General features: G+C 48.5%; 1 protein-coding gene across 2 annotated transcripts in view; it reads right to left on the reverse strand.

Moving 5' to 3' along the window:
• Positions 1-22,515, reverse strand: part of MBP (myelin basic protein) — a 182,661-nt gene extending 160,146 nt beyond the window's left edge. Inside the window, exon 1 of one of the 2 annotated variants that reach the window (XM_083187763.1) lies at positions 22,187-22,515. The gene's annotated coding sequence lies outside the window, so the exon portion shown is untranslated. The remainder of the gene's footprint in view (positions 1-22,186) is intronic. The other variant, XM_083187762.1, reaches the window with a different exon arrangement.
• Between the last annotated feature and the right edge of the window lie 2,212 nt (positions 22,516-24,727).

Consider the following 24,727-nt stretch of genomic DNA (forward strand, 5'->3'; position numbering starts at 1 on the left):
TGGACGCTGATGAAAAAGGGATACTGAGCAATATATTGTTCCGTGTGTATGGAGCTTAAGAAGACTTCTTGATATATGGCACTTAAATGATGTTATAATTATAGTTGAATAATTACACTAGTGTTCATGCTAGGCTGTTTTAGCAGCTTACTGCTGATTTTTAAAGGGCAAAATGAGCTCTGCCCTTCCACCGGCATCCAGTTAAAGCAGTTTGCAAGTGCCGGTATCTACTCACATTGAGTGGAGACCATGGGGTAACCCGACACCTCCTTAGGTAACAGGCACCCCCTATCAGCAGAAAATGCAATTGCCACCCTTCGCACCATGCCCTGTCCGCATCTTTGCTGGATCGCTATACACTCCTTGCACAGCAGGGAGTACTGGTACCTCCACTCAAAAAAAAAATTGCCCCCCACTGTCACTACAGTGGCAAAATGGCACTCATCCATGCCTCCCATGAGTAACATGGCTCAATCCCTTCCTGCTTTGGCAACTTTGTGGTAGGGATGGGATGGGAAAAAAGATCAGTTGTTTTGATATTTTTACTACTATTGAGAAATCGAATGTGTTCAATTCCGATTATATAAGCAAAATCGAATCAATTTAATCCCGATGTGAGGCCCTGCACTGAATAGAAAAATAGACTGTACAGGCAAGACTATATAGTACAGATCTGTACTATATACTGTAGTCTAAATCGAATGTGTACATGGTGCCGTGCGAATCGGTCCCGATTCGACTACATTGAACGATGTGCACGCCCTATAAGACCCTTGCTGTTACATGTAGGAGTTCCTGCAGAAAGAAACATTTAGGGGGGTATGCCATCTGGGATCACGGCTGTCGATCCCCGCCGACAGCCGTGATTGTGGCCAATTTGCAGTCAGATCGACCGCATAATGACAGATGGGATTCAATGTCCCGCCTGCCGATGGGCGCAAAGGGGGCGTGGCCGCGAAGACGGCCTTGGATTGTTGATCTGCGGCCTGGATCACGACAATCCACGGTCGTTATCGTCAGAACGGGTCCGACAGCTTCTGAAGTCGGGCCCGTTCTGCCGTGATCCCGCATCAATGCTGTCGTTAATGACATAATAGGGAGCCGCCGCTATTTCCCACATCGGAAATAGCGGCGGCACATTGCATACCCCCCTTAGTTTCCGTGGAGATAATGAAAAAAACAGAAAGCACGGGATATTGCAACAGCCAGATACCTATCAGAGGCAGCTGTAAAAAGACTGCTGTCCATCAACATTTACCAATAGGATGCTTCCATTAAATGAGAGTTCTTAGTGGTTTGACTTAAGAAGAAGCAGGATATGGCTAAATAGGAAATATGAGCCAAACGCCAATAAGTAGAAAAGCAGCAGAGAGAGTGGATACTATCACAGCAAGCATTTATCAGTTACAGAGACAATCACTTCATGTAAACTGCATACATTTATGTAATGCGTTGCTGTACTGAATGAGACCAGATGAAAATATTTATATATCGTGAACAATATCTGTCAGTGTGTATGCACTATATCGTTTTCCCGCTACACCACTGATTTAATGAATTATATCTGCAGGCGCGGAAATCGCCCAGTGTGTACCCAACTATAGAGATAGGCTGCAGGGTGGGAGGGTTAGGTGACAGGGTAGGTAGGTTAGGCACTAGTGGGCAGGGATAGGGGGACAGGGGACCCCAGTCAGTATTCCCTCTATCCCAGTGGTAGCCAACCCTAGCCCTCGAGAGCTACCAACAGTTCACATTTTCCAGACAACCTAGCTGCTGTACAGCTGCACTCATTAATCACTGACACATTTTAAAAGATACACAGATGGTGCTAATTAGCTCACTTGTGATTCTGTGAGGAGACCTGCAAAACATGCACTGTTGGTAGCTCTCGAGGACTAGGGTTGGCTACCCCAGCTCTATCAGGATGCCAGCATCGATATTTTGAAAGTCGGCATCCCATCTGCTGGTCTGCTGGCTCGTCAGCCGCACGGCCAGGTAAGCGGCGCTGCAGCTTCTGGGTTGTGACGGTGGAAGCCGCTGGTGCAGGAGCATGCTCTGCCAGGGGATGGGTGCCTGTCCGGCGCTGACCTCCTGCTCAGCGCCGAGGGAAGCCGCTGGTGCAGGAGCATGCTCCTGGACCGGCGATCACTAGGGAGTACACACGGGAGCGCGCAGCTGGCGATTTATCACCAGCAGCGCTCCAAATCACTGGCAATATTGTCGCCCAGCGACAATATTTCCAGCGGTTTCAGCCAATATAACCCGAATGTTACCCAAATGACTGATGCAGCATTAGCCTATAATCCCACTGCCGCAGTGTACAAAGATGCAGTGGCTGTATGACTAGTGTACAGCTCTGAAATCGGCTCTATAGAAAAAGAGTGTTCATTCTAACACCCACCACCTTTGAAAACCCATGCAGTTCCTCTTCCCTGCCTGTCTGCTGTAGTGCTTCTAGCACAGTGTGGTCTGTATATCAGCACTGATATGCAAACCAGACCTGTGCTAAAAGCACCACAGCAGACAGCGACACCCCAAGCAGGGGTGTCGTAAATGAATTCATCAGGGAAATAGACTCCGAACCATCAATAGCATGGTTTGCAATTATCTGCCTTTTCATTGGATTCTTTGAATTAATAGGTATATGATCGGATTCAGCAGGATTTAAGTAGGGCATAAGAATTAAACAGTCCCAAATATTGGGCAGCACGGATGGTGTAATGGTTAGCATTACTGCCTCACAGCGCTGAGGTCATGGGTTCGATTCCCACCATGGCTCTAACTGCGCGGAGTTTGTATATTCTCCCCGTCCTTGCGTGGGTTTACTCCGGGTACTCTGGTTTCTTCTCCCAAAAATATTCAGATAGGTTAATTGGCTGCCAACAAATTAACCCTAGAATGTCTGTGTGTGCGTGTACATGTGGTAGGGAATATAGATTATAAGCTCCACTGGGGCAGGGACTGATGTGAATGTTCAAATATTCTCTGTAAAGCGCTGCAGAATATGTGTGCGCTATATAAGAAACTGTAAATAAATAAATATTGGAAGCAAAAACCAGATGTAGTAGTTCTGTTCTGCATATGAGTATAAACAGCAGAACATTGTAAAACGTGATATTAATGGTTGCTGTGCCTGACTCTATGGTTTTATTTCATGTTTTAATACATTTTTAAATAATACCCCATTCACACCAGCCTAAATTCCAGGGTTGAATCAGGGAACAACCCGGTACTAGCGCTGGTGTGAAAGGTTCCCGGGAGAAAATCCCGGGCAAATTTCAACCCGGCAAGGTACCAGGGTTGTTCCCGGGTTCAACCCGGGGACCTGGCTGGTGTGAAAGGTACAGGGTATACTTACCCGGGTTGCCGTGTCCTCGGTGTGCTGTCTGGACGGGAATCCACGCAGGCGGCGGGCGCAAATGATGGGACAGCCGGTGGATGATGATGGCGCAGCTCTCCGGCGGCAGTGAGGACGCCGGAGAGCTGCGTCATCTTCATCCGCAGCCTGTCCCGTCATTTGCGCCGCCGCCTGTGTGGATCCCTAGCCTGCACGGAGGACCAGCAACCGGGGTGAGTATTCTCCCCACCTCCGACGCCATCCCGCCGCCTGCCCGCCTCCTCCCCACCTCCTGCCGGCCTCCTTCCCGCCCCCTTCTCACACCAGAAAATGCAGGGACATTTCTGGTGTGAATGGGTCCAAACCCGGGAATGTCCCTGCTTGTCCCGGGAACTGAATTCCCAGGTTTGTCCCTGCATTTCTGGTGTGAATGGGGTATAAGTTGTCCCACTTTGAGATTGTCTATACTAGGTGGAGGCAAATACTAAGCATGCTCTATCTTTACATATATCTATCCACAATTGCCCATGTTAGTTTTCCGCAGGTAATTGTATTACTGGGGGGCTTTCCTATTGTCCCCAAAAAGCCAGTGCAAGCCACAAGTTATTGGGGATTTTGTTTCACCTGTCTCAGGCAGTCTTAACAAAAATCCCTAATAAGTGAAAAACAGACAAGTTTCACTAAACCCATCTGTTTTTGCAAGAGAAAGGGGGCAACCTAATAGGATATCAGTGAAACATGGAGAAATATATGAAAAACTTATGTTTTTTGGCCTCAGTGATGTTTCCCTGATAATTGGATACTCCTCTATAAAATTGATTAACAATGTGTACTAATCTAGGCACTTGGGATGTAGTGGCTAGCAAAACATTTTTTTTAATATGTTTAGGGTAAGCATTCGCTAGTTCAGCGGTGGCAAACTTGTGGCTCCTGAGCCGCATGCAGCTCTTTCTTTGTTGTGATACGGCTCTGGCACTGACAGCCTTCCTCCTCTGAGAGTCAGGCAGCAGTCCAAAACAGGCTTCACTAACTGGGAGGAGCATGCTTCACTCTGCTCCATGCGCAACATGACGTCACATCGCATTGCAGAGCTCAAGGCGTCCACATGGAGGATGTGGTCGCGGATGCAGTCTCAAGGTGAGAACTTTGTGGTGGTGGCAGTGGCAGCGGGGGTGGGGGAGCTGCCTACAGAGCTGGGGTAGGCAGGAATGACACATGAAGTAGCTGTAGTGTATTATGTGAATCTGACCTTTCCAATGTATTGTGGGGGTTATTCCAACCATGATTACTTCTGCGATAATAGCCTCCGCCCAGACAGAGTGAAATCTCACCCTGTGCAAGCCTAGTGAAAATCACACCAACTGGCATCTACATTAGCTGCAAATCCATTCACAACTCACTCACCCTATTCTAGCACCCGCTATCTATGAAAATCCATGCAGTTCCTCTTCCCTGCCTGGGGTGTCGCTGTCTGCTGTAGTGCTTCTAGCACAGTGTGGTCTGTGTATCAGCACTTATATGCAAACCAGACCTGTGCTAGAAACACCACAGCAGACAGTGACACCCCAGGCAGGGAAGAGGAACTGCATGGGTTTTCAGAGATAGCGGGTGCTAGAATGAACACTACCCATGTGTGCAGTCTGTGCGTAACCCAGAACCTACTCTGCCTGTGCAGGCTGATCGGGGCCAGAGCTGACATCACAGACCCTTCCTGAAAAAGCTTGGGCCGACACTCCCAGAAAGTAGCTTGGCGACACCCACAAATGCCGGCTACCTGTCAATCAACTTGCGAAAGGCCAGTGATCAGACAAGAGGATTTTGGTACTCACCGGTAAATCCATTTCTCTGAGATCAGCAGGGGCCACTGGGATCACATCGGGTATTAGAGCTGGGAATGCCGGGAGCAAGGCACAACTGAAATTAATTAGGGAAGACTAGCTCCTCCCCTCTAAGACCCATCAGCCCCCAGTGAGGAAATTGGCCCACTAGAGGAGAAGGTAACAGAAAAAACACCAACACCACACAAATCAACACCCACACAGTCCGGAACAGAACCCGCCCCAAACAGCGACCATAACAGGCAGGCAGGCTCCACAAGCTGGGAGGGCGCCCAGTGGCCCCTGCTGATCTCAGAGAAATGGATTTACCGGTGAGTACCAAAATCCTCTTTTCTCTGACATGCAGCAGGGGCCACTGGGATCACATCGGGGAGGTTCCAAAGACCAGGCCCCGGGAGGGAGAGCGCTGGGGATCCTGCAACACCAACCGCCCAAAAGCCGTCGATGAAGCTGCAAAGGTGTCAAACTGATAAAAACGAACAAAAGTGTTCATAGACGACCAAGTGGCTGCTCTGCAAAGCTGTGAGGCTGACGCCCCTCGCCTAGCAGCCCATGACGTACTCACCGACCTGGTGGAATGAGCCGTTAAAGAGGAAGGCGGGATTCTTCCCGCATGAAGATACGCACTGCGGATGGTCAACTTTATCCACCGTGCAATTGTCTGCTTTGACGCAGGCCAACCTCTGCGGAACGCGTCATACAAAACAAACAGACAATCGGATTTTCGCAACGCACGTGTTCTAGCGACGTATATTCTTAGAGCTCGGACCACGTCCAAAGAGACCTGCTCGGGCGAATCCCCCTTAAAGGCTGGAACCACAATAGGCTGGTTCACATGGTAGGAAGAAACCACCTTAGGAAGAAATGCCGAGTGTGTCCGTAACTCTGCCCTGTCCTCATGGAAAATGAGGTACGGAGACTTACATGATAAGGCACTGAGCTCCGACACTCTGCGAGCCGAAGCCAGAGCCAAGAGGAGAACAGTCTTCCAACATAAAAACTTCAGATCCACCTTATCAGAGGCTCAAAGGTGTCCGACTGAAGAAAAGACAAAACTAAGTCCAAATCCCAAGGAGGCGTTGGCGGAACAAAAGGCGGCTGAACCCGAAGAACACCCTGAAAAAAGGTTTGAACCTCCTGAAGGAGAGCCAACCTTTTCTGGAACAGGATTGACAAGGCCGAAACCTGGACCTTGAGGGAACCCAGCCGCAGACCCGCATCCAAGCCCTTCTGAAGAAACAACAACAGACGGGATAACCTAAAAACTCGAAAAGACCAACCCTTTGACTCACACCACGAAGCATAGGAGCGCCAAATGCGGTGATAATGAGCCGCCGAAGAAGGTCTTCGAGCCCTCAACATCGTAGGTATTACTGACCGAGGCACCCCCCTTGCCCGGAGTACTGCGGTCTCAACAGCCACGCCGTCAAATGTAGCTGAGATAGATTCTGATGAAAGAATGGGCCCTGCTGAAGGAGATCGTGCCTGAGAGGCAGACGGACCGGCTCGTCTGCTAGCATCATCTGGAGGTCTGAGAACCAAGTCCTGCGAGGCCAACAGGGAGCGATGAGGATTGCCTGCACTGACTCCCTCTTCAGTCTCTTGAGAACCCGACCCAAGAGAGGCAGAGGAGGGAACAGATACACGAACCTGAACTCCCACGGTGCTGACAGGGCATCGACCGCTATTGCGCCGGGATCCCTTGTGCGTGACACATAATTCTGAAGCTGATGATTGCCTCTGGAGGCCATTAGATCTACCTCGGGAGTGCCCCAACGAGAGGTGAGATCCCTGAACACCTCGGGGTGCAGCGCCCACTCCCCTGGATGCAGAACCTCCCGACTGAGGAAGTCGGCCTCTAGATTTTCTATTCCTGGGAGAAACACGGCTGTGAGAACGACCTCCATTCGTTCTGCCCATTGAAGGATTCTTGTAACCTCCTCCATTGCCAACCGGCTCCGGGTGCCGCCCTGTCTGTTCACATAGGCGACCGCCGTCGCGTTGTCCGATCGAATTTTCACCGGACGACCCTGAAGATGCTCCTGAGCCAGGAGTAGGGCGTTGTAAATCGCTCTGAGTTCTAACACATTGATGGGCAACAGTTGCTCCTGAGGCTTCCATCTGCCCTGTAGACGAAGCTCCAGCACCACCGCCCCCCATCCGTGAAGGCTGGCGTCTGTCGTTAACACGATCCAGTTCTCTATCGCAAATCGACGTCCCTGGCACAGGTGATCCCTCCGGAGCCACCAAAGTAAGGACACTCGCGCATGGGGCGACAACCGAATCAATCTCCGTAACAACAGATGAGACCCCGCACCTTTCCTGAGAAGATCGAGTTGAAACCGCCTTGAATGGAATCGTCCCCACGTCAATGCCAGGTATGCAGCCACCATCTTCCCCAAGAGCTGTACACAAAGATGAAGGCTGACCCTCTGGGGAAGTAGAACCTTCTGTGTTAAAAGCTGCAGCGCCTGGATCTTGTCCTCCGGTAAGAACACCCTCTGCGCTTCTGTATCCAGCCAAAGACCTAAGAATAGAATCCTTTGGGTGGGAACCAGAGAGGACTTCTTGAAGTTCATGACCCATCCCAGACTGGTGAGCGTCTGAATCGCCAACCTGGCGTGCGACTCCAACAACGTTGGTGACGGGGCCTTGATGAGGAGATCGTCCAAATATGGAATTATCGTCAGCCCGCGGCTCCTGAGAGATGCCATAGCCACCGACAAAGTCTTGGTAAAGACCCTGGGGGCTGACGATAGGCCAAACGGGAGAGCCCTGAATTGAAAATGGTCCCGACCGATGGCGAATCGCAGAAAGGCCTGGTGAGACTTCAAAATGGGGATATGCAAATAAGCATCCTTGATATCCAACGATATCATGTATTCCCCTGGCTCCATGGAAGCAATTACCGAATGAATTGATTCCATTTTGAACGGTTGGTAGGTCACCAGTAGATTGAGGGACTTGAGATTCAATATGGGCCGCATTGACCCATCCGGCTTGGGGACCACAAATAGGTTGGAATAAAATCCTGTGTTCCTTTCTGAGAACGGGACCGGAATGATAACCTGCGATTCCAGCAAAGTCTGAATTGCTAGAAGAAGGCCGGACCTCTTGTCCGCAGAAACCGGGAGCGCCGTGGTGAAATAACGCCTGGGAGGAGGTGTGTCGAACTGAATCCGATATCCCTCCGACACCAGTCTGCGAACCCAAGGATCCTCCGAGAGGGAGAACCATTGGGTTCTGAATTCCAAAGGCGAGCTCCCACAGGGGAATCGCCTAAGGAAGCTGGCAAACCGTCATGCCACTGGCTTCTGGGCCGGCTTGGGCTCCTGGACTCTGGGGACGGCCTGAGGACGTGCCCTGGCTCTGGAACCTCTGGAAGGCTGAAAACCTCTTCCTCTGCCACGAAAGGAACGTTGAGGCCGAAAGGACTGAAAAGCCGGACCTGTAAATTGACGCCTAGGTGGAGGCACCGACGAAGGCAGGAATGTTGACTTACCTCCAGTGGCCTGAGAAATCCACCTATCCAATTCGGGTCCGAAAAGGATATCTCCAGTGAAAGGGAGGCCCTCCACGGCCCTCTTAGATTCCGCATCCGCCTGCCACGAACGAAGCCACAAGGCTCGTCTAGCTGAAACGGCGTTTGCGGAGATCCGTGCCGATACCAAGGAAATGTCCTTGGCTGCATCACCTAAAAATGAGGCGGATTCCTTAATATGCTCCGCCAAGTGGCGCAGCTCCTCCAACGAGGACCCCGAGTCCAGACCCTCAATAATCTTCTCTGCCCACTTGACGTTGGCTTTATTCACCCATGCTGACACAATGGCTGGTCTAAGCTGGGCTCCTGCTGCAGTGTAAATGGTCTTGAGCATCGCCCCCATCTTCCGATCCGAAGGGTCCTTCAAAGAAGAAGCCCCAGGGACAGGCAAAGTAGTCTTTTTAGACAACCTAGACACAGATGTGTCCACCGGCGGAGGTGTCTCCCATTTACTGAGGGCCGCCTGTTCAAACGGATACAACGACGGAAACCGCCTAGGAATTTGAAACCGTTTATCCGGATGTTGCCAAGCCGCCAAAAGCTGTTCCTGGTTAGGGAAAGGAAACACAACCGAAGCCTTCCGAGAGACGCCGAAAAGGTCCAAATCCTGAGGTTCAGGAAGAGGATCCTCCGGCAGCTTAAGCACCTCCTTTACTGCCAAAATAAGGGCTTCAATCCCTCCTGGAGTCGGCTCCGCCTCTGGAAGAGCATCCTGTACCTCCTCCCACTCCCCCGCATCCATTTCTTCAAATGGTTCGGGTTCCTCCTCAGAGTCATCCTGCAAAAGAATTTGAAAAGGGCGCTTCTGACCTGAGGACGTCGGTCTCTGGGGCCTATTCATGGACCCAGCTAAAGCATCCACAGATTTAGCTAACGTAGAAACCCAGGCAGGTTCCGCTCTGCGGGACTCCGCCAGTTCTGCCGACAACTTGGACATAGTGCCCACCAGGACAGAGGCCCACTGCGGAGTGGGAGCTTCCACTATGGCGGATGTAGACATATCATCAGAACAGGCCTGGCAAACAGTAGCCTTACCCTCTGCTGAATACTGCGCAAACTTAGCTGAACAAGAGGTGCAAGTATAGGCTTTTTGGGAAGCCTTGGACCTGCCCGTCATGGTAGCTGAAAAGGACAGAAGCCTTCCCAGAAAAAATCTCCTTCCACACACACACACACACACACACACACCCACACACACAGAGCAGTAGGACCAAACCTCAGGGGCTGCGAGTCCTAGAGGAGAATAAGCCGTGTGTGAAACAAAAACCTTCTGTGCCTGCTGCAGCAAGGCTTACAGAAGACGCTGGACGCAGAAACCTAAGAAGGAAAAAGGGATTTTTGTAAGAACTTACCGTTCGAATCCCTTTCTCTGATATGGTCCTGGTGACACAGCTCAACACTGGGATGTAGGAGGGTCCGAAGGAGCCAGGCACCTATCCTAAAGCTTTAGAGGGTAGGCTCCTCCCCTACTGCATCCCTGGACTCTTCAGTTCAATCTTTCAAAGCCACTGGAATACATTAACTCAGTACAAACGCCTGCACATATTATATGCACATTTTATAACAGAAACTGTTAACTTTTAACCATTTTAACATGAACATCATGAACTTCTGGCATACTTACTGAGCGTAAGGGAGGGATCGCTGTGTCACCAGGACCATATCAGAGAAAGGGCTTTGAACGGTAAGTTCTTACAAAAATCCCTTTTTCTCTTTCAATGGTCCTGGTGACACAGCTCAACACTGGGACGTTCCAGAGCCGGTCCTTTGGGAGGGTACGCTCAGGTCTGCAGCTCTCAGCACTGCTCGCCCGAATGATGCGTCCTCCGACGAGAACTCATGGAATCTATGGAATTTGGCAAAGGTGTGAACAGATGACCAAGTGGCAGCTCTGCAAACCTGCTCAGCTGTGGCCCCATGTCGAACCGCCCAAGAGGTGGCAACTGACCTGGTGGTATGCGCATTAATTCTGGCCGGTACAGGCCTACCCACTTTGGTGTATGCAAAGGCTATCACAGATCGCAACCACCTAGCAATAGTCTGCTTAGATGCAGGCCAACCAATTTTGTGTATGTCATACAATACCAATAATGTGTCAGTCTTTCTGACACTCTTTACTCTGTCCACATAGATGCGTAAAGCACGCACAACATCCAAAGTCTTCAACTTGTCCCTTTTCTTAGAACCCTCTGGGGGTTGAAACACAGGTAGAACTATCTCCTGATTTAAATGAAAGGCAGAAACTACCTTTGGTAAAAACTGAGGTACTGTTCTCAAAACAGCCCTGTCATCATGAAAAATTAAGAAGGGAGATTTGCATGACAAAGCTCCCAACTCTGACAGATGCTACTGCCAACAAAAACACTAGCTTCCACGTGAGAAACTTAAAGTCCGCCGACCTTAAAGGTTCAAATGGTGCCTTCTGAAGGCAATCCAAAACCAGTGACAGATCCCAAGGCGCTACTGGTTGCTTGTATGGGGGTTTCAACCTGGATACCCCTTGTAAAAAGGTTTGAATTTCCGGCAAAATGGCTATCCTTTTTTGAAAGTAGATGGACAAGGCCGAAATCTGCACCTTCAATGACTGAAGGCTTAGGCCCGATGAAAAACCATCTTGTAAGAATTCCAACATTCTTGCTAACTTGAAGTGAGATGTGTGAGCCTTTCGCCTCTCACACCATCTAATGTAAGTCTTCCAGACTCTATAATAATTTGCCGATGATACAGCTTTCCTGGCTTTTATCATAGTCTGCACTACTGCATCAGAAAACCCTTTCCTTTTCAAAATGGCGGCTTCAATAGCCAGGCCGTCAAAATCAATCAATCGGAATCCAGGTGATTGAATGGGCCTTGTCTTAGCAGATCTGGTCTCAGAGGTAGACGCCATGAGTCCACAGACAACCTCTGAAGTCTCGAGTACCAGGACCTCCTTGGCCAATCTGGGGCCACAAGGATCACCGGAACCTTCTGGTCCTGTATTCTCTTCAAAAGTCTCGCTAACATTGGTACTGGAGGGAATGCATAAAGAAGATCTCACTGCCATTGAGTAGTCATGGCATCCACTGCCTCCGCTAGTGGATCCCTCGTTCTGGAATAGAACCTGGGCACTTGACGATTGAACCTGGATGCCATCAGGTCCACATCCGGAGTTCCCCACTTCAAAGTGATCTGTTGAAACACCTGAGGGTGTAGGCTCCATTCCCCTTCCTTGAGCTCCTCCCTGCTCAGGAAGTCGGCTTCTATATTCTCTACTCCTGGAATGAATATAGCCGATACAGCTGGAACATTTTGTTCCGCCCATAGGAAGATTCTGGACACCTCCCACATGGCCAATTTGCTGCGTGTACCTCCCTGGTGATTCAGATACGCCACAGCTGTGGCATTGTCTGTCTGAATCCTCAAAGGGAGGTTCCGTAACCTGTCTCCCGCCAAGGAAATCACTTTCCAGACGGCTCTCAGCTCCAAGATGTTTATTGGTAATACTGATTCTTCTGTCGGCCCTGCAGCCTGAGATCCAGGACTACTGCCCCCCAGCCCCTTAGGCTGGCGTCGGTAGTTACTACCAACCAGTCCCAGGTCTGTAATGACCGGCCCCACTGAAGGGAATTCACATCTGTCCACCATTTCAAGGAATCTCGAGTGTCCGAAGACAACACTATCATCTCCGACTTCATGGTCTGAGTGTTCCCTGACCATGCTGACAAAATGTTCCATTGGAACACCCGAGAATGGAACCTGGCATAATGAAGCGTCTCGAATGACGCCACCATTTTCCCCAGGAGCTTGAGACACCTCCACACTGAGATGCTCCGCGCCCTGAGAATCTCCTGGACTAAGGTGACCAAGTCCCTGGCCTTTACCTCCGGGAGAAATACCCGGTGGAGATGGGTATCTAGTATAACCCCCAAGAATTGGAGCCTCTGTGATGGTATCAACTGAGATTTTTGCAAATTTAAAATCCAGCCGTGAGCTTGTAAAACACTGATGGCCTCTGCCAAGTGACTCTGAAGCATGGCTGCTGACTCTGCTTTGAACAGGAGATCGTCCAAATAGGGTATTACTGTGATTCCCCTGAGTCTCAACACCGCCGCCATTACTGACATTATTTTGGTGAAAACCCTTGGTGCGGTTGCCAGCCCAAAGGGTAACGCCCGGAATTGTAAATGCAGGTCTCCTATAGCAAACCTCAACAGGGTCTGATGTTTCGGGTGTATAGGAACGTGCAGATATGCGTCCTGGACATCCATGGACGCCAAAAATTCTCCCTGGTCCAAACTCAGGAGTACTGACCATAAGGACTCCATTTTGAAATGGTCTACCCATAGATGAACATTTAGGGATTTCAAATTTAGTATTGGTCTGAAAGACCCGTCTGGTTTGGGCACCAGGAACAGCGTGGAGTAAAAGCCTTTCTTCCACTCTGCCCTGGGAACCGGAGTAACCACCCCTTTTTCCAAAAGGGAATGAGCCGCTCTCATAAGAGCTGTGCGAAGGAGCGGTGTGAGACGCCCCCCCACCTTTATCCCTGTCGGGCACATCCCCTGACAGTCATGCGGAGGGTTTGTCCTCTCCTTTGGAGGCAGGCTTCTTGTGAAAAGAGCCAAACTTGGACTTTTGTGTCTTGCCCCTAGAGGACTGAAACTTTCCCCTGAAAGACTGTCCTCGAAAGGACGCACCACCTCTAGGGGAGGGCCGAAAGGACGGCCTAAAAGCATAGAATCTGGACGTCTGCTTTGCTGAGGGAGCCGGCAGAAATGTACTCTTGCCGCCCGTGGCTTGTTTTATAATCTCCTCTAATTCAGTACCAAAAAGTAACTTTCCCTTGAAAGCTAACATCTCTAGGGCCTTCTTAGACTCATTGTCCGCTTCCCAGGCCTTAAGCCAGAGCACTCTCCTGGCATTAATGGAGACTGTGGACACTCTGGTCGCCATTTTAAGAGCTTCCTCCTCTGCTTCCACTGCATACTCTGCAGCAGCTTTAATTTTTTTCTGCTAGAAGCAAAGCACCAGGGTCAGCCTGCAGCATGGTGCATAATTCACTCGCCCATTCTATCATGGCCTTAGAGACCCGGGCTGAAGCAATAAGGGGCCGTAGAGTAAATCCCACCCCTTCAAAAATAGCCTTGAGGTTTCCCTCCAGCTTTTTATCCACAGAATCTTTAAAAGCTGCACCGCCCTGTACTGGCAAAACCGTAGCTTTGGATAAACGTGCCACTGAAGCATCCACAACAGGCACCTTTTCCCAGAGCTCCGCATGAGACTCTGGCATGGGGTACAGACTAAGGAATCTCTTAGGCATCTGTAGCCTCTTATCCGGGGTTTTCCAAGCCCCTTCCAACAATTCCTGCAACCCCTCATCTGAAGGAAAAGTAACAGCCTCCTTCCGCTGTCGCTTAAAAACACCTTTAACAGGAGTCTTATCCTCCACAGACAGTTTTAAAGCCTGTTTCACAGCTACAATAAGATCCTCTATACCAGCAGAAGAGGTCTCTTCAAAATCATCACCCTGATCCCAGGGGGTGTCAGTATACGCTCCCTCCTCCTCATCTACCACAGGAGGCATAGCATAAGACCTTTTAGGAGTCCCTGTAACATCAACATCTATTTTGTCCAGTATTTCACTGAACCTGTTGATCCCCTTAGCAGTATCCTGCATCACCTGAATAAGAGCAGGATCTGCCTGGGTAAGAGGCAAGGAGCCAGAAGACTGCTGAGATGATGGCATAGGTCTCTGTGATTCTACCAACACATCACTCTGCCTGTCCAGAAGCTGCACCAAAGCGTTTACTGACCTGCCTAGGGCCCTGGCCCACGCGGGTTCAATCTGCTCTGCCCTATGGGGTTCACTGCCCATGGGTCTCACATCAGCGCAAGTAATACATAAGCCCCCCTTGGCCATCTGCTCAGGGACAAACTTTTGTGTGCAAACATTGCACGCGCTCAGTGCACTAAGGGCTCCCTCCCCCAAAACCACAGCCTGATGCTCAGACATGATGCAAGTGAAAATATATAAATATATACAGTGCAAACAATGTACCAGCGTTTATACAGAGTCAATGCACCCAATCACTTAGCTGTCTGTTGGTTTCAACTGCGGGGAAACGATGCCCAGGAAATCCAAGTCACTCTGCCAGGATCAGTAAGCCAGCTCAGCTCCGCTGCAAGCGTTCTGAAAGGCGCCAAAGTCAGAGTGAGGGAAGAGACCAAAAGTCCCTGCTGCTGCGGGGTCCGTGACTTTTGGCGCCAACCACCCCCAGTCAGCCGCTCCCTAGGTAGGATTTCCTAGTTCCAGTGTCTCCCCCTCGACTGGGGACCACTTGGAACATGCCTGTCACAACGCTGCTGTCCTCTCATATAGGAGCTCAGCGTGTAAGCTCCGCATAAAATGGCCGCCGCCATCACGGAGCGCCTGTCCCCCATGATCCCCACCTAAACGTGGAGCCGGTTTCAGGGTACTCCGGAGCCCAGGCAGCCTCTTAATAGAGGCTGTAAGCGCTGCACAGGGAGACCAGACAGCGTCTCCCCTGTGCACAGTGAGCTGACAGGACGCGATTCTGTCAGCTCCTGCTGCGCTAGCAGTGTGAGGATTCACTATGAGAATCCTCACACTGTGCCTACCTAGCTAGGGTGAAAGTTAATAAAACAATAAAAATTCCCTAACTACTCTAACTCTTCGGCTGCTCCCGCAGCCCTTTAGAATAGCACCCACTCCAGTGGGCACCTAACACGAACTGAAGAGTCCAGGGATGCAGTAGGGGAGGAGCCTACCCTCTAAAGCTTTAGGATAGGTGCCTGGCTCCTTCGGACCCTCCTACATCCCAGTGTTGAGCTGTGTCACCAGGACCATTGAAAGAGAAAACCGCGTTGTTAAAATCAGCGTGTGTGTGTGTTAAAAGTCGGGCCGCGCCATGCCCGCCTCTGTGCATACTCTGCTCCCCTCTCCCTCAGAACTTGCCGCCACTGAAGCCTCGCAGCAGCCCTATTGCGCTGCCGTAGCCGGCTAATCAGACACAGCCGGCGTCCCCGCAGACTCCTGCAGCTACACGCCGGAGCGCTGGGACACAGCGTGTCTCACCCGGCGTATTAATGGTGGCGCTTAAGCAGGTGCACCGCGCTACAGCGCGGCAGAGCCAGGGAAGCAGGGAAGCAGTAGATAAGAGATAACACTCACCTCAGAGACCCAAACGTCGTGGCTGGCGAGCCCTTTAGCTAGGGACAGCAGGAGCACGGAACACCGGGCAGGCACCTTCAGGAGGTCCTGACCGGGAAGCCTGGTAAACCAGGGGCGCAGGGAACCCGGACCCACACCTTTCAAGGAGGCTGGGAAGGGAACCTGGAGCAATTGCAACAATGTTGTACAAAAGCAAGAGCAGTGAAAACTGTGACCTTGCTCCCTCAGCACAATTTTCTCACTGGGGGCTGATGGGTCTTAGAGGGGAGGAGCTAGTCTTCCCTAATTAATTTCAGTTGTGCCTTGCTCCCGGCATTCCCAGCTCTAATACCCGATGTGATCCCAGTGGCCCCTGCTGCATGTCAGAGAAAATATGTTTGATTTTTTGCCACATAATGGCCTGGCACGCTAAGAGTCATATGGATGAGCAGTCGTTCGATAAGTAGCCACTGTGGAGCACAGCAGTGATCAGGTCTAAGCAACCCCCTTTTTGCTGATCTGGCTCTCAGTGTATTTTATGCAGATCTGGCTTGATTCAGATTTTATGTGCACGAAAATGGGGAATAGCCTTGTACTAGTTAGGCCATGCCTCATTTTTGCAGCTGTGTATCTATCGGCTCTTCAGATGAACTACAGATATTTTTAGGCTCTTTGCCTCAGACTGTTTGGCCACCGGTGAGCTAGTTGGTAGAATCAAAAGGTTAACAAACCTACAAAATTGATTAGTTTTGTATAGACATAATTCATCAGATAGATGAAGGTGGCAAGGACAAATCCTTCAAGAGTACTTAGACCAAGCAAAATCAAACAGGCTATGAACAGAAGTCAAACATTTGTTAATGACATGGAATGTCCACATTCATCAGAAAACTTTGCAAGTAAAAATGCTTTTAAAAACTTGAAATCGTACGGCCCTCTGCCTTATGATCAATTTCCATCAAGAGGAAGAAAACAGGAAGCATCAAAAGAGGTAACTTTTACTAACCTTCAGAAAGGTCATGTGTATTTTAATAAAGGATTGCCGAGATTGCTTCTCAAATCAAGAGACACTGTCAGACAACACAGTGCAGAAACTTACAGTGAAATCTGGACAATAAATAAGGCAATAACATTTTGGCCCAAATGTCTTCATTTTCACCAATTCACCGATCATGCCTAAATTCCTGACACATGCATGTGCGTTGCCAAAACTTATCTACAGTATGCTGTATGTACCTTCTACATAGATGCATGTTTCACTAATGTTCCCTTCACTAGGCCGGAGAGGAAGAGATCACCCACATTCTGTCTGCACAACCTATGAGTCATGACGTTTTGAGGAAGATAAATAACACGGGAATCTCCCCTTTTGTATAGCTACATATGCCTTTTTGCATGTCTGATACCATTTTTCCTGTAAACTATTCATATAAACCTCACTCACCCCTTCACATTTCTAAACGACTGCCTGCAGTTCTATGCCATCACAGCAATATACAACTGAGGCACACACTCAGGTATTCAATAATTAGTTTTGCGATGTGCAATGAATCCTGTTTAGGATTCACTGCACAATCGCCGGGTTCTGGAGGGCTAGAGCAGATAACATTAAATAACATTAAATTAATCAGAAATACACTCTATACATTGTTAATGTGGTAAATGACTATACTCGCTGCAAAGGTCTGTTTTTTAAAGGAATATCTACATAGGTGTATAGAGGCCCATTTCCAGCAAACATCACTTCAGTGTTTTAATGGTACATTGTATTTTGTAATCGCGTTAGAAGACTAATGGATGATTAGAAAACCCTTGTGCAATTATGTTAGTACAGCTGAAAATGGGTTTGCTTGTTAGAGGTGCTATAAAACTGGCCTTCCTTTGAGTTAGTTGAGTATCTGGAGAATCACATTTGTGTGTTCAATTATACTGTCAAAATCGCCAGAAAAAGAGAACTTTCATGTGAAACTCAGTCTATTCTTGTTCTTCAAAATGAAAGCTATTCCATGCGAGAAATTGCCAAAAAAAAAACTGCACATTTCCTACATGATGTGTACTACTCCCTTCAGAGAACAGCACAAACAGGCTCTAACCAGAGTAGAAGAAGTGGGAGGCACCAATGCACAACTGAGCAAGTAGTACAGTAGAGTCTCTAGTTTGAGGAAAAATAGACACCTCACAGGTCAACTGGCAGCATCATTAAATGGTACCCACAAAACAACAGCTTCAGGGCCTTATTCTAGTTCACTCTCTCTGTAAAAATCCTTCTTAGATGGACAAAACCATGTGCAATGCAGGGGGCAGATGTAAAATGTGCAGAGAGAATTAGATTTGGGTGAGTTATTTTGTTTCTGTGCAGGGTAAATACTGGCTGCTTTATTTTTACACTACAATATAGATCTCACTTTGAAGTAAAACCCCACCCAAATCTAATTCTCTCTGCACAAGTTACATCTGCCCCCCTGCAGTGCACATGGTTTTGTCCATCTAAGAAGTATTTAGTCAGAAAGTCAAATCGAAGTTTGAATCACACAGAAGAACATTTGCAAGATACAGAAAAGATGCTGGAAGAGTGGCTAATGCCATCTGTCAAGCATGGTGGAGGTAATGTGATGGTCTGGGGCTGCTTTGGTGCTGGTAAAGTGGGAGATTTGTACAAGGTAAAAGGGATTTAAAAAGGAAGGCTATCATTCCATTATACAACGCCATGCCATACCCTGTGTGACAGTGCTTGATTGGAGCCAATTTCCTCCTCCAACAGGACAATGACTCAAAGCCCACCTCCAAATTATGCAAGAACTATTTAGGGAAGAAGCAGGCAGCTGGTATTCTGTCTGTAATGGATTGGACAGCGCAGTCATCAGATTGAGCTGTTGTGTGAGCAGCCTGACCATATGTAGTGTTCATTCTAGCACCCGCCAACTTTGAAAACCCATGCAGTTCCTCTTCCCTGCCTGGGGTGTCGCTGTCTGCTGTGCTGTTTCTAGCACAGGTCTGGTTTGCATATCAGTGCTTATATACAGACCACACTGGTAGAAGCACTGCACCAGACAGCGACACCCCAGGCAGGGAAGAGGAACTGCATGGGTTTTCAAAGTTGGCGGGGGCTAGAATGAACACTAATATGGTACGCAAGAAGTGCCAATCTAACTTGTGGGAGGTGCTTCAGGAAGTGTGGGGTGAAATTTCTTCAGATTACCTCAACAGGTACTTGTTTCCTATCTGGGCGCCCAGCGAGCCCCGCGAGGGGACGCGGATACTTCACAGGTATCCGTGTCCCCTCGCGGGCTTCACAGGTATCCGCGTCCGCTCGCCACGCTTCGGGCTTGGTGGCTCGCTGCGCTCGCCACACTATTCTATTCTCAACTCCACGCCGACGTGGATAGTGGGGGTATGAAAAAGTCGAAGGACGCGTACCGCCGCCGCTCGCCACGCTTCGGGTTGACGTCAATACTGGGGTGGCGTTAACAATGGAGGCGCATTTTAAACCATCAGGGGGGGTTCCTATACAAATCGTGGGTTTGCGGGGTTATTACATTGAAATCAATGTAAAATCGGGTCTCAGGGACCATTTAACATTGATTCCAATGTAAAAATCGGGGTTGATCGCGTCATCGCATGCGATGCGATCCGATTTAAAATGAAATCGGATCGGATCGGATAGCATCGTATGCCATCGTACATCATCGAGTACCGAATCCGATGCGATGCGATCCGATTTCATTACGGTGCCGTACGTTGAAAACCTGGGCGCCCAGATAGGAAACAAGTACCCCTCAACAAATTAACAGCTAAACAAAAAATCGTTATTTCTATCCTTGCCAATGTCTTGACTATATGTTCTATTCATTTTGCAACTCATTTGATAAATAAAAGTCAGTTTTCATGTAAAACACAAAGAATTGTCTGGGTGACTGCAAACTTTTGAACGATAGTGTATATATAAAATTCCGAACACTGGGGACTCATATCCACCATGGATTTAACTGTGGAGTTTATATATTCTATTTCAGATCTGATCGCAGGAAAAATTTGTTCTCAAAATGGGAAAAACCATGTGCACTGCAGGTAGGGCAGATGTAATGTGCAGAGAGTAATGCTGGGTACAAACCTATAGATTTAGCTGTCCAAACAATCTGGTGGGAACAAAAATCTGTCAGTCTATGGTAGCATTTGAGACAACCATTTGCTCCAATTCAACAATAGTAATTCAGATAAATTGGTTAAACTTGTTTGACTTATCAAATTAAACCATAATTTTTATCCATTTTCCAGTGTTTGGAGTAACCGATCGATTTTCATTTTCTCCCATACATTTCAAGATTTTTGTTCCCACCAGACAGATTGGACAGATAAATCTTTGTGGGTGTTCCCAGCTTTTGATCTGGGTTAGTTATTTTGTTTCTGTGTAAATTATGCAAGTTACATTAGATCTGATATAGATATACGACCCCATATGATATAAAATATAGGGCCCCATTTACCAAGTCTAACTTCCAGCAGCATAATGTATTTAGTATCACAGTGATACTGATGAATATGCCTTTAGTATTTAACATTACTTATTACTCTGTTGATATTCTGTGACATCCTGAACCTTGGTGGTATTTTCCCTGCAGCCTACTGCTGCCAGGGTCATGCTTACGAATCATGTGTGGTGGCCAGTTTGCATGTGCCCATGACTCTTGTCTGGTGGTGACCCAACAGTGCCAGCAAGCTTTTTGCTGATGCTGGAATATCTGTGCTGGTTTGGTTTCGGTTGATAGATTTACAGTTTCTAGATAGTCAATAGGTCTACTCCAAAAGATCAACAGGGTCAAAAGCTTAACATGAAAACAGTCAACATGAAATAGATCGACAGGGTCAAATTATTTACATGAAAAAGGTAGACACATGGCAAGGTCGACTGTAATAATCTACAGTGTAGATTCTACACCCATGCTGGCTAGCCTTTGCCAGTAATAAGGACCATATTGCGCTATCCATCTATTGATGTGGTAAGCGGTCCCGTTTGTTGAATACCGAGAGGTGGACAGTGCTCATGTTGTTATATATAATTTTATAAATGTGGCCAAAGTTTTATCTTAGAAGTGTATAAACTGTTGAATAGATTGTGTAAGGCACTTAGTAAATACCAAAACACAACTATTGAAGCAACTGCTTTTCTTAGTACTAAATGTTTTCATCCGTTGGTCAATTCAATTGTTGTTCTTTTGGATTCCCATTAGGCGCAGGAGGCATATTTCTTCTTGCAGTCCACTAAGGTGGTAGAAAGAAAATGTGCAAAGAGCCCATGTCTGGGCTAAACGCTGTTTTTTTGGTCTCCTGAAAAGTGACAAGGGCCCAATTGGAGCAACTGAATTCCTCTGACAGGAGCCCATTACTATGAATCACCACTTAAAAATGAATAGTCAAATGAGTTATAACAGATAATGAAATACAACTGAGGTTGTTAAAAGGTGAAAATAAATTGAAAATCAGCTGCTAACTATGATGTTACTGTAAAAGGGAAAATAAAAAGTGGGCAGAAGAGTGACTGACCTCGCTGGTGCTGCTACTCAGCCAAGGAGCACAACAGTAGTTACAATATTACACAGGTGTTCATGTGGGGAAATGAGAACCATGGGCAGACACCACAACAACCCCCCTCCGCTTCCTGTGCACAGGGCGGGGGACACACACATTCTACACAACTTGTTTTGTTTTTTTCTTCCTTTCTAAACAGCACCAGTCCCCACTCGCCTGCTCCCTGCCCGGGGGCCCGGCAGCACCCTCAGGCGGGGACAGAGGGGAGGGGGCACTTTTTAATACCAGAAGTAAGAAGAAACCAGAAGTGCGAGGACCTGCTGCCTCTGTGTAGGGCAACGTATGCACTGTATGAATCAGATCAGTGTCCCCATACCCTGCTCCCCGTGCATTGGAAGGGCGCATATTAGTTACTAAGCACAGACTACAGCAGACGCGTCTGTATTGGGACATTGCCCTCACACACCCGCACTCAGCTGAACGCAGTATCGGGTTGTTACATAATACACAGAGCAGACGTCACACCGGGGTAGATGATAGCAGCAGCACGGGTGCAATCACAGTGCAGAGACTGCACATGACATATGCCACCCACATGTAACGCCTGCCAGCCTATCCCCGCTCAGCCCTCCTCCAGCACATCGACATTCACAATGCCAGCCATTCTACACACAGTGATATCTGCCCCGTGCTTCCATTCCTCATAGACATGCCCACGTACCCCAGCCTGCCCCACACACCACCACATGCCCCGCACACCTGGTGCCAACAAGAAGGAAGCTAGATGCACCCACCGTGTATACATAGAGGCGCCTCCCTGGGCTCCGGTGCTGGGGAATGGAGGAGGGGTCACTATGCGCGCCGCAGCTAGTCTCACAGGTGAGCGGGCGGGTGACAGGTTAAAGGAAATGCTACACCAGGTGATACAGTCTTCCTGACTGTACCCTGCTGCTGGGGAACTGCCTCCTCCACCTCCAGCGCGGGCTGCTCCACCTCCACCACCACCTCCTCCCCGGCTTCTAGCATGCAGCAGCAGGCGGCACAGGGTATTACTGCAGCAGCAGGGTTGTGCTGTGGCCGCCCCAGGGATCCTTCCTGAACACACGGCAGAGGTACTGGTGCTGCTGCTGCTACACCGGTCGGACCCGCTGTCTCTCCTTCCGTTCCACTGTTGTCACCGCAGCTGCTGATGTGGGGATCGGTCACGCCGCCTGCTGGCCCCGGGCAGGATGTGCTCAGCGTGTATCAGTTCTGCAATGACAATGTATACCGAGCCCAATGTCTGTGTCACTCCAATAACTCCTGTCGTAGAATTCCATTCCTGCCCCCGCAGAGGTATACAGTCATTAGTCATCCAGCAATTAGCATGCAATGAGCAATAATAATAACATATAAACTTTACTTTTAATTAGTTTCCAATCAGTACCTAAAGGAAAACCCTGATAAAATGCACCATGTTTTTATCCAAAGCTCCCCCATTTTGGCCCTGATTCTAATTGACTCACTAAGCTGCGAAGCTCCACAGTTTACCGAGTCCTTGTAACGCTGCCCGGCAAAAGAACACCCCCCCACGCCACATGAAGACACGTCCCACCCGGGAAAATAACTGGATGGTCGGCGGACTGACTTATATTTGCAGACTTCCGGCCAAAGACAGGGAAGGCGGCTGACGTCATGTGATGCACATGCGCATAAATCATGCGCAGTAAAAAATACATATGTCCCCATGCGAATGCGTGGGGGACAGAGTGAATAGTAACAACCCCGTTTGTTTCAGCAGTGATTATGAGCTCCTTTGATTGGCGATTACTTTTTTGGTGATAATGTAACATTTAGGGACCATTTCTAATATAATATTAGCAAATTCCTCAAAGATAGCCACAAATGTTTATGGATCCCGATAGTAGGTCAGCAAAAGATCAACACCGTATTGTCAACATGGTCAGTGATGCCAAGAAGGGACAGGGGGTGTGGTAACTCTTTACCTTGGCACAAGCCTGTTGGTGGCCCTGTTATGCAGAGCCGAAATTAAGGGAGAAAGAGGACAGACTGCTGCTACAGTAGCCTCTCTCTTCAGCTAAGCACACACTGCTGTGTGTTGGACTGGGGAGAGAGGCACTAGGGAGTGACCCGCTGCTGCTGCTGCTGCCACCAACCTAAGTAGAAAGCTGCACAGCAAGTATACACATAAAGTATATTTTCTAAAAGTTTTGGCCACCCCCATCTCCCTTTATTGGGGCCAGGCATAGCTGTCGGGCCAGGTCCACATGAGTTTTGGGGATTTTTTTCAGTTATTGCACTGAATCATACTTTACCATCCACGTGGACTATGAGTGGGAACGCTAAAGTATGCCAAGCTCAACGGTAGAGAAAGGCACCAGACCCAAAGCATGGTTCGTAGACAATAAACTCAGCCCGAGGGCATTTAAGGTAATAATCTCAGATATATTGCCAGTGCCACGAGCTAACCTATTGAGACAGACGGAAATTAGGCAGGTTAACGTGTGGCTCAAGGAGTGGTGCAAAACGGAGGAATTTGAGTTCCTAGAAAACTGGGCAGACTTCTCGGTAAGGCGCCATCTCTTTTGTCTCGACAGATTGCACCTGAAGGAGGAGGGGGAAGCAGTGCTCGGGGGTAGAATGATGGGAAGGCTGGAGATTTTAAATTAGGCAGTTGAGGGGAGACCAATAAATGATTGTAGTATAGAGGGCAAAGACAGCTACATAATCATACTGATTTATCGTTTCAGGAACCTTCTACAACTGTAACCGGTAACAAGATGAGGGTGAAGGAAAAACGAGATCTGAAATGCCTATATCTGAGTGCAAGGATATTAACTTGTAAAATGGGGGAACTAGAGAACCTAATTTCGGAAGAAGATTTTGATCTCATAAGCATTACCAGACTTGGTGGGATGAATCACATGAGTGGGAGGCTAACATAGAAGGTTATAGTTTGTTTAGAAAAAATAGACTAGGTAGAGGGGGTGGGTATGTTTATACGTTAAACCATCCTTAAAACCATACATAAGGGAAGACTTATACGGGAACACAATGGAGGCAGTATAATCAGAATGGGTAGAAATCACAGGTAACAAACAAGGGGCTAATAAACTTATGGTAGGGACCTGTTATAAACCACCCAACATAAATACAGAGGAGGAAAAAGACCTCTTGTTACATGTCGGCGACCGACTTAGGGGACATTATTATTATGGACGATTTCTACCCAGAAATAAATTGGAAATCAAGATCAAATAGTACTGATAAGGGAAATGTTTTATTGGATGCTCTGAATGACCACCATTTGTATCAATTTATTGAAGATCCAACCA

This window comes from Crinia signifera, chromosome 5, assembly GCF_055691185.1.
Source record: "Crinia signifera chromosome 5, ASM5569118v1, whole genome shotgun sequence".
Classification (NCBI taxonomy): domain Eukaryota; kingdom Metazoa; phylum Chordata; class Amphibia; order Anura; family Myobatrachidae; genus Crinia; species Crinia signifera.